Source organism: Hyperolius riggenbachi, chromosome 12 (assembly GCF_040937935.1).
Source record: "Hyperolius riggenbachi isolate aHypRig1 chromosome 12, aHypRig1.pri, whole genome shotgun sequence".
Taxonomy (NCBI): domain Eukaryota; kingdom Metazoa; phylum Chordata; class Amphibia; order Anura; family Hyperoliidae; genus Hyperolius; species Hyperolius riggenbachi.
The window spans coordinates 159,981,002-159,996,484 of record NC_090657.1 but is presented as its reverse complement, the minus strand read 5'-3'; the positions used below and the strand labels follow the sequence as shown (position 1 = coordinate 159,996,484).

At 50.3% G+C, this 15,483-nt stretch overlaps 1 protein-coding gene across 29 annotated transcripts in view; it reads right to left on the bottom strand.

The window, feature by feature from the left end:
- GATA5 (GATA binding protein 5) overlaps positions 1 to 15,483 on the bottom strand; it is a 2,064,317-nt gene that overhangs the window by 1,768,273 nt on the left and 280,561 nt on the right. The gene's annotated exons all lie outside the window — the stretch shown is intronic.

Genomic DNA, 15,483 nt, shown 5'->3' with positions numbered 1-15,483 from the left:
CAGCATGTTCCAAGACAAATTCAGCAATCATGAGCCCCCCCCCCCCCCAATCAAGACAAATTCAGCAATCATGAGCAAACAGGAGGCCCCCAACATGACCAACTCAGCAATCATGAGGCCCCCATCAAGACAAATTTAGCAATCATGAGGCCCCCAACAAGACAAATTCAGCAATCATGAGGCCCCCAACAAGACAAATTCAGCGATCTTGAGGCCCCCAACAAATCATGAGGCCCCCAACAAGACAAATTCAGTAACCATGAGGCCCCCAACAAGACAAATTCAGCAGGCATGAGGCACATAAATAGACAGCATTTCACATAAATAGGCAGTATGCCCCCTTAATATGGTAGACACCTCTCACCTGGCAGCAGTTCCTCGAAATACACTCTCTGATAGCAGTGGTTCCCCAAAAATCGGTAGCCCCAGGTCTACAGGTGTCCCCAGAATAGGTGGCCAGCAGTATAGATGTCCCCAGAATAGGTGGCCAGCGGTATAGATGTCCCCAGAACAGGTAGCCAGGGGTACAGATGTCCCTAGAACAGGTAGCCAGGGGTATATTTGCCCAGTATATGTAGGCAGGGGTATGAGTCCCCAGTATATGTAGCCTGAGGTATATGTGCCCAGTATATGTAGCCAGGGGTATATGTGCCCAGTATATGTAGGCAGGGGTATATGTGCCCAGTATATGTAGGCAGGGGTATATATGCCCAGTATATGTAGGCAGGTGTATATGTCCCCAGTATATATAGTCAGGGGTATATGTGCCCAGTATATGTAGCCAGGTGTATGTGTGCCCAGTATATGTAGTGGGGGGTATATGTCCCCAGTATATGTAGCCAGGGGTATATGTGCCCAGTATATGTAGCCAGGGGTATATGTGCCCAGTATATGTAGCCAGGGGTATATGTGCCTAGTATATGTAGTGGGGGGTATATGTCCCCAGTATATGTAGTCAGGGGTATATGTGCCCAGTATATGTAGCCAGGGGTATATGTTCCCAGTATATGTAGCCAGGGGTATATGTTCCCAGTATATGTAGCCAGGGGTATATGTTCCCAGTATATGTAGCCAAGGGTATATGTGCCCAGTATATGTAGCCAGGTGTATATGTGCCCAGTATATGTAGCCAGGGGTATATGTGCCCAGTATATGTAGCCAGGGGTATATGTGCCCAGTATATGTAGCCAGGGGTATATATGCCCAGTATATGTAGCCAGGGGTAAATGTGCCCAGTATATGTAGCCAGGGGTATAATATGTGCCCAGTATATATAGTCAGGGGTATATGTGCCCAGTATATGTAGCCAGGGGTATATGTGCCCAGTATATGTAGCCAGGTGTATATGTGCCCAGTATATGTAGTCAGGGTTATATGTGCCCAGTATATGTAGCCAGGGGTATATGTAGCCAAGGGTATATATGCCCAGTATATGTAGCCAGGGGTATATGTGCCCAGTATATGTAGCCAGTGGTATAATATGTGCCCAGTATATATAGTCAGGGGTATATGTGCCCAGTATATGTAGCCAGGGGTATATGTGCCCAGTATATGTAGTCAGGGTTATATGTGCCCAGTATATGTAGTCAGGGGTATATGTGCCCAGTATATGTAGCCAGGGGTATATGTGCCCAGTATATGTAGCCAGGGGTATAATATGTGCCCAGTATATATAGTCAGGGGTATATGTGCCCAGTATAGGTAGCCAGGGGTATATGTCCCAGTATATGTAGGCAAGTGTATATGTGCCAGTCTATGTAGGCAGGGGTATATATGCCCAGTATATGTAGGCAGGTGTATATGTGCCCAGTATATGTAGGCAGGGGTATATGTGCCCAGTATATGTAGGTAGGTGTATATGTGCCCAGTATATGCAGGCAGGGGTATATGTGCCCAATATATGTAGCCAGGGGTATATGTGCCCAGTATATGTAGCCAGGGGTATATGTGCCCAGTATATGTAGCCAGGGGTATAATATGTGCCCAGTATATATAGTCAGGAGTATATGTGCCCAGTATATGTAGCCAGGTGATAATAAAATAAAAACGCGCTCATATGTCTCCAGGACACAAAGGGTTACAGTCTCACAGTTCTGTAGTTCATAAATCTCCACAGGGCTCCACTTGCAGGAGTAGTAAACTGTTCATCCAACTCTGTGCCAGGACAATCACATCCACATGCAATAAAAGAGAAGACAATACATAGCGTAAACCTGCAACTACTAGTTGCTCTAGGACAGAACCCACCACCACCAGAGTAATCAAGGTGTGTGGATGCCAGAGACCACCTCAGACCAGCAACAGTGCCAGGACCCCCCTCTGTGTCCGCACCAGTGGCGTAGCTAAAGAGCTGTGGGCCCCAATACGTGTTTTACATTGGGGCCCCCCAAGCACTCTATACATAACAATTGATACGGCGCACCAAAACCTGCCAATGGCAGCTACAGTGTCAGAGGTGTAAGAAGGGAATGGGGAACAGTTTGTTAATGATTAGCACTATTCAAAGTATCTATAGAAGTGATTATTATTATTATTATTTTTTTTTCCTTAAGTGATTATTATAAGCACAGGATCAACAGAGAGCTAATAATGTAGTTGAGTGAGGTCCCTTCGGGGCCCCTCTGGCCCAAGGGCCCTGATGCGGTCGCAACCTCTGCAACCCCTATTGCTACGCCCCTGGTCCGCACTCACCGCGCTAGCCTCCCAAATCTCCGGAGGTACGATTTAACAGCAGGAGGGGGAGTCCTGGCACTGGTGCTGGTCTGAGGTGGTCTCTGGCATCCACACACCTTGATTACTCTGGTGGTGGTGGGTTCTGTCCTAGAGCAACTAGTAGTTGCAGGTTTACGCTATGTATTGTCTTCTCTTTTATTGCATGTGGATGTGATTGTCCTGGCACAGAGTTGGATGAAGCGAGACGGAGGTGAGTTCCGCCCGCTGCGCCAGACACCCGGACATTAAAGGAGGGGACAGCGAGGGAGGGAGAGCACCCTAAGGTGAGGGAAGGAGGGGGAGATGGCCCCCCTTCCCTACCGCTGCTCACAGCTCTCCCTCTTCTCTGCGCTGCTCCCCCCCCCCAAAAAAACAAAAACAAAAAAAACACTGCAGCTCAGCTGGGCACCCTTGGGGACCCAGCGCCCGGGGGCACTTGTCCTACCCCGACCCCCCCAGCTACGCACCTGCTAAGAAGTTCTATCTCCCATGCTGTTGCTGTGATGAGAGTCGAGTTATCACACTTTCTGTGATATGGTGCCGAACAAAGGTGTAATGTTGTTGCCAAAAGCAACCAACGTATACATTCTTACAGTAGCCAGGCGTATAGCTGTCCCTAGTATATGTAGTCAGGTGTACTGTATAGTTGTCCCCAGTATAGGTAGCCAGGTCTATAGGTGTCCCCAGTATATGTAGTCAGGTGTATAGGTGTCCCCAGTATATGTAGCCAGGTGTATAGGTGTCCCCAGTATATGTAGCCAGGTCTATCGGTGTCCACAGTATATGTAACCAGGACTTACCGTGTCCCCAGGGCCCAATATAGTCAGGTGCATAGATGTCCCCAGGTGAGGTGGCAGCAGAGAGAAGAGGGAATGATGAGCACAGCGATGGGGCAGGGGGGATGTCTCCCCCCCTTCCCTCACCTTAGGGCTTCCCCTCTCTCGCTCCCCCCTCCAGATATAAGCGGCTGGCGGCGGCAGAACACTTCCTCTCTTCCCAGCGCGGGACAGAGATCTGTGCGCCACTACTCTGGTCTAGTCTAGACCAGAGTAGCGGCGCACAGACATCCCCCCTTCCCCACTGCTGTGCTCATCACTCCCTCTTCACTCTCAGCTGCTACCCCACCTGCTTGAGGGGGCACAAGATTTATTTGTGGGGGCCGTTTTGTGGGGGCTGGAGGGGTGGCAGCATGAGGGAAAAGCGTTGGCCACAGTCGGCGGGGAGAGGGGAAGTCCCTCCCTCTCTCCCTTACCTTGGGGCTTTCCCCTCTGCGCTCCCCTCCAGCTAGTGGGCAGCGGGCAGATACATACCTTCCGGGGAGAGCCCCAAGGTGAGGGAGAGGGGGGGAACTTCCCCTCTCTCTGCCACCTGTGGCCAAGGCTTTCCCCTTATGCTGCCACCCCTCCAGCCCCCACAAAACGGCCACGAGCGGGCCCCAGGGAGGGGGGGGGGGGGCCCGCTCTGAAATTCTGCAGGGGGGCCCGGTGGGGCCTAGTTACGCACCTGTTCTTCAGGCAATGAGCGCACAACTGAAAACCAGAGACAGAAGGGGGTGCATCAGAACCATACACTGTTTATGGTCATAAATTTTTTTTCATATATTGCATATTTATAGCTTTATAAATTATTCCTGTGATGTATAATGGTAATACTGAAAGAGAACCTGTACTGAGTAAAAATATTTAAAATAAACACATGAGGTAACTTCAAATGAACATTACATAGTTACCTTGCCACCAATTCCTCTCAGAAGCTGTCAGTAAAATATCAGTTGCTGTTATAGCTGGGAGGAAAACTGATGTACCAGGTAATGTCCATGTTTCCCTATGGCTCAAGTGGGTGATGTTACAGTTTAACTGTGTGCTGACCAGAAAACTGTTATGGGGTAATGGACATTATCAAAATGGAGGACGGAAAATTCCCTTGATCACAATGAACAAACAGGACGCGGGACAGGAGAAAGACACCGAGGAGTAGACTACATGGAAGGTAAGTATGACTTGTGTTTGCTTATTTTGACTTTTAATTTTCAGTTCAGGTTTTCTTTAATGTAAGTCCACCACTGCCTTCCAAGCATTTTTAACTATTTTAACTTATTTTATATTTCTGGCGCCTCTGTTTACAATGCAGTTCTTGTATCCACCCCTGGTGGATACTCCCTTTTTTCCTATCTCCAGAGAGCTACTTCTTAATCCTGAGTGGGGACAAGTTAATCTCCTCACCTGCCTATACAGTGGTTGCCTTGGAGGTAACCCTGGTTTGCAAGTACATATACTTGTACTCTTATCATTACCCAATTATTAGTACATACTACACTATATTGGGGTCTCTGTGTCACCTCTTCTGTGTGTCCTGATCACCCCTCCCAGCTGCACACGCTAGGCGTCAAATCTCAAATTCAAAATTTATTTAAAAAAAAAAAAAAATTGCTCCGAAACAGCAGAAGGAGAACAACAACATTGGAAATCCCATCATGCTCAGCATCAGGGGAAAACTGCAGTTTTCTTCTGTGCAGCTAAAATTGAGGCTTGGGTAAGAAAAGCGAAGTTCTGATGCTGTAAAACTGTTAAAGAAACACCAAGCCTTTTCAGTGCTGCTGAGTAGATTTTTAGTCTGGAGGTTCACTTTAAGCCGCAGGGAGATTTGGGTGCAGGGTAAAGCCGAAAAATGGCTCACCCTGCTCCTGCACAAGTCCCAGCAGCATGAATTACTATTCCCCTTCCAGGTCGCCATAGATAGTGGGGAAAGATGCAATTCGGCTTCCAGCTATTGCTGGCGGCCGAGTTACAGTGTTTTTATAGTAATTTGTGCTCCGTCTTTTGACAGCACCGGCTGCGTACCAATTCTCCAGTGCTGTTTTTACAGTGCTCTACTTCCTTACCCCCTGTATGATAGCCAGGTGTAGGTGCCTCCAGTATATCTAGTTAGGGATAAGTTCCACAAGTATAGGTAACCAGAAATAGGTGCCCCAGTATAGGTAGCCAGTAATAGGTGCCCTCAGTGTAGGTAGCCAGGAATAGTTGTCCACAGTGCAATTAGCTAGGCATAGCAGCGGCGGGTGCACAAACAGCACGGGGGTATTCAGATACTCACATTACCGGAATGGTGGGCGCTGTTACTATGAGATGGAACACAGGCACAAGAGGAAGAAAAAAGTACATGCAGCAATGTGAGTATCTGATTACCACCCCGCTGTTCGTGCCACCCCTCTCCCGAAAACCGGTAATAGAGGACTGGAATCATACATGCACAATCAAACCGCAGTATACCGCTAAATTAGCTTGATGTGTCCTTCTTGCCCGATCACTGCATATACAAGCTTCTTTAAAGGGATACTGTAGGGGGGTCGGGGAAAAATGAGTTAAACTTACACGGGGATTCTAACGGTCCCCCGCAGACATCTTGTGCCCAGGCACGTGCACAGGGGGGTGCTCTGGGTGCCCAGCAGGGGCGTAGCAATAGGGGTTGCAGAGGTAGCGACCGCATCGGGGCCCTTGGGCCAGAGGGGCCCGAAGGGCCCTCCCACAACTACAGTTTTAGCTCTCTATTGGTCCTGTGCTCATAATAATCACTTCTATAGATACTTTGAATAGTGGTAATCCTTAACAAGCTGTTCCCCATCCCCTTCTTGCACCTCTGACACTGTAGTTGCCATTGGCAGGTTTTGGTGCGCCGTATCGATTGTTATGTATAGAGTGCTTGGGGGGGCCCCATTGTAAAACTTGCATCGGGGCCCCCAGCTCCTTAGCTACGCCACTGGTGCCCAGGCACCCCCCTTTTTAAAATCTTCAAAAAAGGCTCCTCTCGCCGCGCAAAATAAGCTCCGCCCCCGATCGCGATAAGCCCCGCCCACCCGCGGGAAGCTCCGCCCCCGACCGGGACACTTTCAAGTGAAGAGGCCCAGACAGGAATCCTAGTGTGGCATGCTGACCTCTCCCTCCACCTAGGACCCATACTGACCTCTACCTCCACTGGGGGTCACTATGGGTGCTGGGACCCATAGTGACCTCTCCCTCCACCTAGTACCCAATGACCACTCCCTCCCCAAGCACTCACAGTGACCTCTCCCTCCACCTAGCACCCACAGTGACCTCTCTCTTACCCAGCACCCATAGTGACCTCTCCCTCCACCTAGCACCCACAGTGACCTCTCTCTTACCCAGCACCCACAGTGACCTCTCCCTCCACCTAGCACCCACAGTGACCTCTCCCTCCCCCTAGCACCCACAGTGACCTCTCCCTCCACCTGGGACCCACAGTGACCTCTCTCTTACCCAGCACCCACAGTGACCTCTCCCTCCACCTAGCACCCACAGTGACCTCTCCCTCCCCCTAGCACCCACAGTGACCTCTCCCTCCCCCTAGGACCCACAGTGACCTCTCTCTTACCCAGCACCCACAGTGACCTCTCCCTCCACCTAGCACCCACAGTGACCTCTCCCTCCCCCTAGCACCCACAGTGACCTCTCCCTCCCCAGCACCCACAGTGACCTCTCCCTCCCCAGCACCCACAGTGACCTCTCCCTCCTCCAGCACCCACAGTGACCTCTCCCTCCCCCAGCACCCACAGTGACCTCTCCCTCCACCTAGCACCCACAGTGATCTCTCCCTCCACCTAGGACCCATAGTGATCTCTCCCTCCCCCAGCACCCACAATGACCTCTCCCCCCCCCAGCACCCACAGTGACCTCTCCCTCCCCCTAGCACCCACAGTGACCTCTCCCTCCCCCTGGGACCCACAGTGACCTCTCTCTTACCCAGCACCCACAGTGACCTCTCCCTCCACCTAGCACCCACAGTGACCTCTCCCTCCCCCTAGCACCCACAGTGACCTCTCCCTCCCCAGCACCCACAGTGACCTCTCCCTCCCCAGCACCCACAGTGACCTCTCCCTCCCCAGCACCCACAGTGACCTCTCCCTCCTCCAGCACCCACAGTGACCTCTCCCTCCCCCAGCACCCACAGTGACCTCTCCCTCCACCTAGCACCCACAGTGATCTCTCCCTCCACCTAGGACCCATAGTGATCTCTCCCTCCCCCAGCACCCACAATGACCTCTCCCTCCCCCAGCACCCACAGTGACCTCTCCCTCCTCAGCTCTAGCAGTGATCCTGCCTACCCCAGCATCCACACTGACCTATCCCTCCCCCAGCACCCACAGTGATTTTTTCCTCCCCCAGTGGCTACCCTCCTGTCCCCTGCAGCACCCACAGGGACCTCCCATCCCAAAAGCAGCACCTACAGTGACCTCTCCCATTGCCAGTGCCCACAGTGGCTTCTCTCAACACCCAGCATCCACTCCCTCCTCCAGTAACCACACTGACTTCTCTCAGCACCCACAGTGGCCTACCCTTCCCCCAGCACCCACACTGACCTCTACCTCCCGAGATCCACAGTGATCTCCCCCAAAGGACCCACAGTGACCTCCCTTTCCTCCAGCACCCATACTGACCTCTACTTTCCACAGCACCCACAGTTACTGCTCCCCGCAGCACCCACAGTGACCTACCCTTCCCCCAGCAACCCCACTGACCTCGACCTCCCCTAGCAGCAACTATGCCATTCATAGCAGTACCCACAGTGACCTCCCACCCCCTGCACCCACAGCAATCCCACCAATATTAAGCACCCTCATTACACTCAACCAGTAACCCCCACTATAGCAAGCACCCAGTACTTGCACCAAGCACCCTGCACCCAATACTCCCATCCGGCCTCAATATGGCACTTACTACTTGCATCAAACAGCCACATGACACCCAATACCTGCACCCCTTCACCCTATAGCTGGCACCCAGTACTCACACCTACATGGCACAGTACTTGCACCGAGCACTGACATGTCACTCACTACTCACACCTGCACACAGCCTCCACATGGCACCCACTCACATAACCAGTACTAGTACCCGAAGTACCTGCACTCAGAACCAATGTGACACACAACACCCACCCAGAGCTAGCACCCAGTGCAGGCATGGCACCAAGTATTTGCACCTATGTTATACCCAGTACCTGCACCCAACACCCACATGTTTCATATGCAGTAGTTCCAGTTGCACTAAGCCTCCACTTGGTGCCCAGCACCCACACCAAGCACTCACTTATGACATCCAGTACTTGCACCCAGAATTCAAAAGGGACTGAGTACCTGCAATCAACACCTACATGATGGTTGATACATACCCATACAGCCAGAATCCACGACACCCTGTGCCAGCACCCAGAACCCACATGGCACCCAGCATCGGCCTTTAGCACCCACATGACAACAAATACCCCACTAGCCAGCACCCATCACCCATATGTCACCATGTACTCACTTCCAGTACCCACTTGGCTCTCAGTATTTGCACCTAAGACCCACATACCCCCATAATCAACACCCACACGGCACAGTACTCACACATCACCAAGTTCCAAAGCCATTATATACTCCTAGTACCCGTCCATGGCCAGCACCCAGTACCCATGCTTGGTCCGAACCCATATGGTGGTGGTGATGGTGGTGGTGGTGGTGGTGGTGGGGGGGGGGGAGGGTTAAGACTGCCTTATGCTTTCTGGAGAGGGGTTATTACATACACAATTTATCGATTTCAAATTTGAGCACCACACCCTTGAGGATCCTCTGCATGGCCCTGCCCCTTCCTGCAGCACCCACACTGACCTCTACTTTTCCCAGCATCCACCCCTTCCCCTCATAGCTGGCACCTAGTACTCACACTCACATGCCACCAAGTACCTGCACCCAGGCCTAAAATTGCACCCAGTACTCACACCTGCACACAGCTTCCACATGGCCCCTACTATCTGCACCAAGTATCCACTTAACCAGTACCCGCACCCAAAGTACCTGCATTCAAAACCCATGTGATGCCCAAAGCCTACCCATAGCCAGCACCCAGAACAGCCATGTCGCCAAGTATTCGCACCCATGTCACACCCGGTACCTGCACCGAGCACCCACATGACATCCAGTACATGCACCCAGATCTTACATGGCACTAAGTTCTTGCAATCAACACCCGCATGACACTCGATACCCAACCATAGCCAGAACCCACATGGCACTCTGTACTCCCACCCAGAATCCACATGGCACCCAGCATCTGCATTCAGCAGCATGACAATCAATACCCCTCTAGCCAGAAACGGGCAGGGGGGGGGGCATGCGGGGGAAGGCATTGCCAGGCCCCTTTTTAAAATTTGAGCACCCCCCACTTAAGGACCCTCTGCACGGCCCTGCTTGTGCCCACGCATCCACTCACCGATGCTGCGGCCACGCCTCCGGTTCACTTCTGGAATTCCAGACTTTAAAGTCTGAAAACCATTGCGCCTGCGTTGCCGTGTCCTCAATCCCACTGATGTCACCAGGAGCGTACTGTGCAGTCACAGACCATACTGGGCCTGCGCAGAACGCCCCTGGTGACATCAGCGGGATCGAGAACACGGCAACGCAGGCGCAGTGGTTTTCAGACTTTAAAGTCTGAAACTCCAAAAGTGAACCAGAGGCGGGGCCGGAGCATCGGTGAGTGGATGCGCGGTCACAGGATGCCTGCGGGGGATCATTAGAAGCCCCGGGTAAGTTCAACTCATTTTCCCCCGACCCCCCTACAGTTTCCCTTTAACCCCCTTGGCGGTATGAAAAATACCGCCAGGGGGCAGCGCAGCAGTTTTTTTTTTTTTTTTTAAAATCATGTAGCGAGCCCAGGGCTCGCTACATGATAGCCGCTGCTCAGCGGCATCCCCCCAGCCCCGCCGATCGCCTCCGGCGATAGGCGATCAGGAAATCCCGTTCAAAGAACGGGATTTCCTGGAGGGCTTCCCCCGTCGCCATGGCGACGGGGCGGGATGACGTCACCGACGTCAGCGACGTCGGGACGTCATTGGGAGACCCGATCCACCCCTTGGCGCTGCCTGGCACTGATTGGCCAGGCAGCGCAGGGGTCGGGGGGGCCGCGCGCCGCACCGGATTGCGGCGATCGGGCGCGCGGCGGCGATCGGGGTGCTGGCGCAGCTAGCAAAGTGCTAGCTGCGTCCAGCAAAAAAAAAATTATTTAAATCGGCCCAGCAGGGCCTGAGCGGCACCCTCCGGCGGCTTACCCCGTGTCACACACGGGGTTACCGCTAAGGAGGTTAAAGGAGATTGAACAGCACATCTTGAAACCGCAGTCTGCTTTGTCTAGGAGAGCCCTTGCTGATGCAGTATTGATTTGATTTAGATTTTACTTTTGTTCGCTCACTTTGCATTTTGTAAATTGACAACAATAAAAAATCATAATCATTATTTATATTTCTGAAAATATTCTTTGTTTACAGCACTTTTCACACCTGCCTAAAATTATTGCATAGTACTGTATATATGTTTTTGTTTGTTTTTTTCTTGTAACAAACAAACAAAAAAACAGGCAATGTGTAAACTACACAACTACTAATTTCCTGTCCTTTCAGCAACCCCACTATGTACCAAAGAAGAGCTACAATCTAGTATACAAAGTAATATTTCATGTACTCCTCATCCATCTCCTGCAACTTCCTGTGGTGCATCAGGAACAGGAAGTAAGAGTTCACACTTAGGGCTACTTCAAAAAAACTCACAGAAGCCTCTGGAGGATCCCTCTACTGAGGAACCTGAAATGAAAGAAGCATCAAGTTCCATACTTACCTGGGGCTTAACCAGGGGACAGGAGCCACCGGGGGACACGACGAGAGACCGAGCCCAGGTAAGTATTGTACCTGAGACAGTTTGCGCCCCAGGTACACTTTAAAAACAACGAAAAAACATGGTTTGTGCAGTATGCCCCCAGGGCCGGTCCTAGACTTTTTGCTGCCTGAAGCAATACATTGTGAGGGCTCCCCCCTCCATGTGTGTGTGAAGCCGGACCGGGGAGGAGAGACACATCGGGCTGTGCATTGTAGGCACTGGCACTATGCTTACCTCCCTCTGCATCTTCCAAGACAGCACCTCCTCCCTGCTGGCCTGCAGCATCTGATCTCTTGGATGTTGGGTATGTGCTGCACTGGCGCTACTCACCTGCACTCAGCAGATTAGCGATGGGATCACCAGCCACACGTCAAGCCCTGCTTCCTCTATGACCATAGCGGCGCCTCAAATGACCCGGCAGCATGTAACAGGTCATGAGGCACCTCTGTAGCCATGGACACAGGACACTGGACGGGGGATGGAGATTCCATCGCTGGAACAGAGCAGGTGAGTAAGGTGGCGCCTTGCATCTAGGGACGGGGAGACGAGGAGTGTGAGGAGGGGGACATTTGGGCAGTGGAGCTGCGTCTTGCCGCACTCTAATTGTTGACGCCCTGAAGCACGTGATTCATGTTGCTTCATAGAATAACTGCCCCTGTATTTTCCTATCCAGACTGGCCTGAAAGTAAACCATATATCCACATGGCCCAATATGTACAATGCATGCTGGATTTACAAACGTCATCTAGGAAGAGCACCTGTTTGTAAGTAGGGGACGCACTGTACTGCTCACACAGTGGTGTCTGGTAACTTGGTTACACAAAACTTGCAGGTGTTAGCTGAATGACTGCCTCAGTAACTGGCCACCAGCAATCTGCCCATCCCTCAGTACTGATTATAATTAATCTTCTCTTTGCCTTGGCTTGTGTCCTCCTACGCTGATTCTCCACAGGCGTCCCAACCTCCCAGCTGGACTCTGATTGCAGACTGAAAGAGTCAGCTGCACTTATACACAGATCCTCCTGTTCTATCCCATAGAACTCCATAGCGCCGTTAGTAAGAGGCTGTCACAGCAGGAATACAGAACATTGCCATTTCTCATCTGCATCGTCATCTCACTGCAGGGAATTCTGACTTCCAAGTTCTCTCATAAATTCTCTCTCATTTGTACATGGTGCACAGAGATGCATTAGGATGTAATGGGGCCCTAGCCAAGGTAGCAGATTTGGGGCCCACTTGTGGTGTTTTTAGTAGACTGAAGTGGAGAGAGGTCAAAGAAGGTGGTAGGTGGGCCCCTTGACACCCACTAGGCCCCAATCACCTGCCTAGGTTGCCTGGTGGATAATCTTGCTCTAGCAGTGCATGTGGTGTCATCACATTAATGACATCACCCTGAGACCTGAGACAGTCCCTTCACCTTTAGCTTATAGTTCTATACCAGAGGTGCTCACACTTTTTCAGCTTGCGAGCTACTTCCAAAATTACGAATTGAAAATGATCTGCTAGGTATTATCTGCTGCCAGTCAGTTAGATGCAGAGTTCACCTCAGTAAGCCAAATAGAACAGTGCTTAACCAAATAGACAATATCATGCTCAGTATCCACCCGTAGGGATGGCAATGCTCAGGAGAACTCACAGAGAAACATGTGATCAGTCTGATCAGCTGACAGATTTGTAAGGCTCATGTGTTAAACCAGGAAGTCACCACAGCAAATCAGAGCCCTACAAATCTATCAGCTGATCAAATTGATCACATGCTTCTCTGTGACTTCTCCTAAGCATTGCTATCCCTAGTCAAAAGTGTACTCAGCAGAAACGTTTCTATATGTATGGCTCCCCACCTTGCAACATCATAATCCTCTACACTGCTGTGCAAGGACAGCATATTGCACTAAGTGCACCCAAGTCATAGAGAAGGAGTAGGGCGCCTATGTCACTTAGATGGGCGGTACGGGATCTACCAAGAAGTCCTTTTGTAATCTACCTTAGATCATGTTCTAGCTAATGGGCACCCCTGTTCTATACCATATGCAACTTTGCTCAATATGATGGTACAAAGAGCCCTTTCCCACTGACCAATATCCAGAAATTTCTGCGGACAATCTGCATTTCCGATATTCAGTCATTTGAAGCCAATCAGAAGACTCGGAATGAATAAGTCAATCAGAGAATCAGGATTTGTAGTGCGGTAAGCACATTGAAGGGACACTTAAGCCAGGAACAAAAAAAGCAGTTGTACTTGCCTGGGGCTTCTACCAGCCCCCTGAAGCCGTCCCGTGTTCTCACAGTCACTCATGGAGCCTCCGGTCCCCTGCCACTAGCTAGTTTCGTTTTCGCTGACATTCCCGCACAGAGAGGCCACGCGTATCCTTCTTCATGTTCCCGTCCTCAATAGCATCCTGCACAGGCACAGGACACTATTGCAGATGGAAACGTAAAGAAAAATACACGTGGCAAGGACGTCAGCGAAAATAAAACTAGCTGGCGGCAGAGGACCGGAGGTTTCCGTGAGTGACTTCGAGGGCACGGGACGGCTGGAGGGAGCTGGTAGATGCCCCAGGAAAGTAAAACTAATTTTTTATTCCTGGCTTAAGTGTCCCTTTAAGTTGGAAATTTTGGCGGAAATCCACAATAGCGATATTCAGTAATTTTAAGCCAATCAGAAGACTCAAAAACACTGGGAAATATCAGAGTCTTATGACTGGTTATAAATACCACAGAATTTGGTGGAAATCGGTGGAAGGGAGAAAGCGGAATACCGTCATTATACCGCAGAATACTGACTCGGTATAAAGAGGTAGCGGGATTCGGCATTGGCGGAAAGCGGAATTTCCACAGAATGGGAAATTGGCATTTCCAACCATCCCTAGCAATTATCAATGTCAGTGCAGTGCGCCATTCCCACTGCAGCGAATTAAAATGATGCAATTTTAACCTAAATGCAAGCACTCCACAGGCTGCAGTCTTCCTGCGTTTGAATCTATGGTTAAGCCAATGGGAGCACATCACATACAAAAGCAGTATTATGCTATTTTCTTGCAATTTCCCTATGCTGCATGAAGCCAGTCCCCTTTTGGGAAATCGCAGATGCACCACGGATCATCGCTTGTATTTAATGGTATGTCTCTTCGTCTTGTGGTGCATCATCACATTCATTTGCTCTTGTGCACTAGCACCTTCACATTTCTATATGCATTGTGACCGCTCCAGTATATATTTATTGCACTAAGCACTTTGTTCACTATTTATTGACCCAGTTGTTCTTACTTCTATGTGATATTTATCGATAATACTATCAATGATATATCAATATGTGATTGCTTTTGTGATTGTCATCTATGCTACATGTTACCATACATGTAGTTTAGCACTAGTCACCTTATACTGATTGTAATATATTAATACTTTTTGTTATATAAAATCAGTATTTGAGTCTTGCCCATATAATATGTCTATACCCAGACTTGTGGTCACTGTGGCCATGCCTTGTTTGTAAAGAGTTTAATGAAGTAATTCAATTCTGTGAAGTAGCAGCATGCTGTCCATTTATGCAGTTTATTGTGACATACTTATGGGAATTCTGGTTCATCCTTTGAACTTAGCTTGCATTGTTATATCGATTAGGTATCCAAATTCTCTATACGTATCCCCCACATATGGGTTTGGCTTAGCTTTGGATTTAGGCCCGGATATGTTTTTTTGTTATGCTCGCTTTTTGGTGTATTAGCATCATGGATAGAGTCAGGGCTTCCCAAACACACAAAAGACAAACACTGCAGCAAAATAAAACAGGCCTTACTTGGCAGTGGTGAGCAGCGACACACACGGCGCATAGGAAGCCTGAAATATGGCAGTGCTAGGTTTGCTAGCTCCAGAAATCACTGTACAGTACTGACTGCTGCAGCTGCCAGTCTCTCCTCCCACTATCCCTCTACAGACCAGCCTGCTGTGCTTGTAAGCACATGTGTTTTGCAATCAGTATTCAGTTTAGAGGCAGCGTGGGTGATTACCCTGGTAGTGAGAGGTCCAGGGCTCACCTGTATCTCGCTCTAGGTATCGCAAGGTGG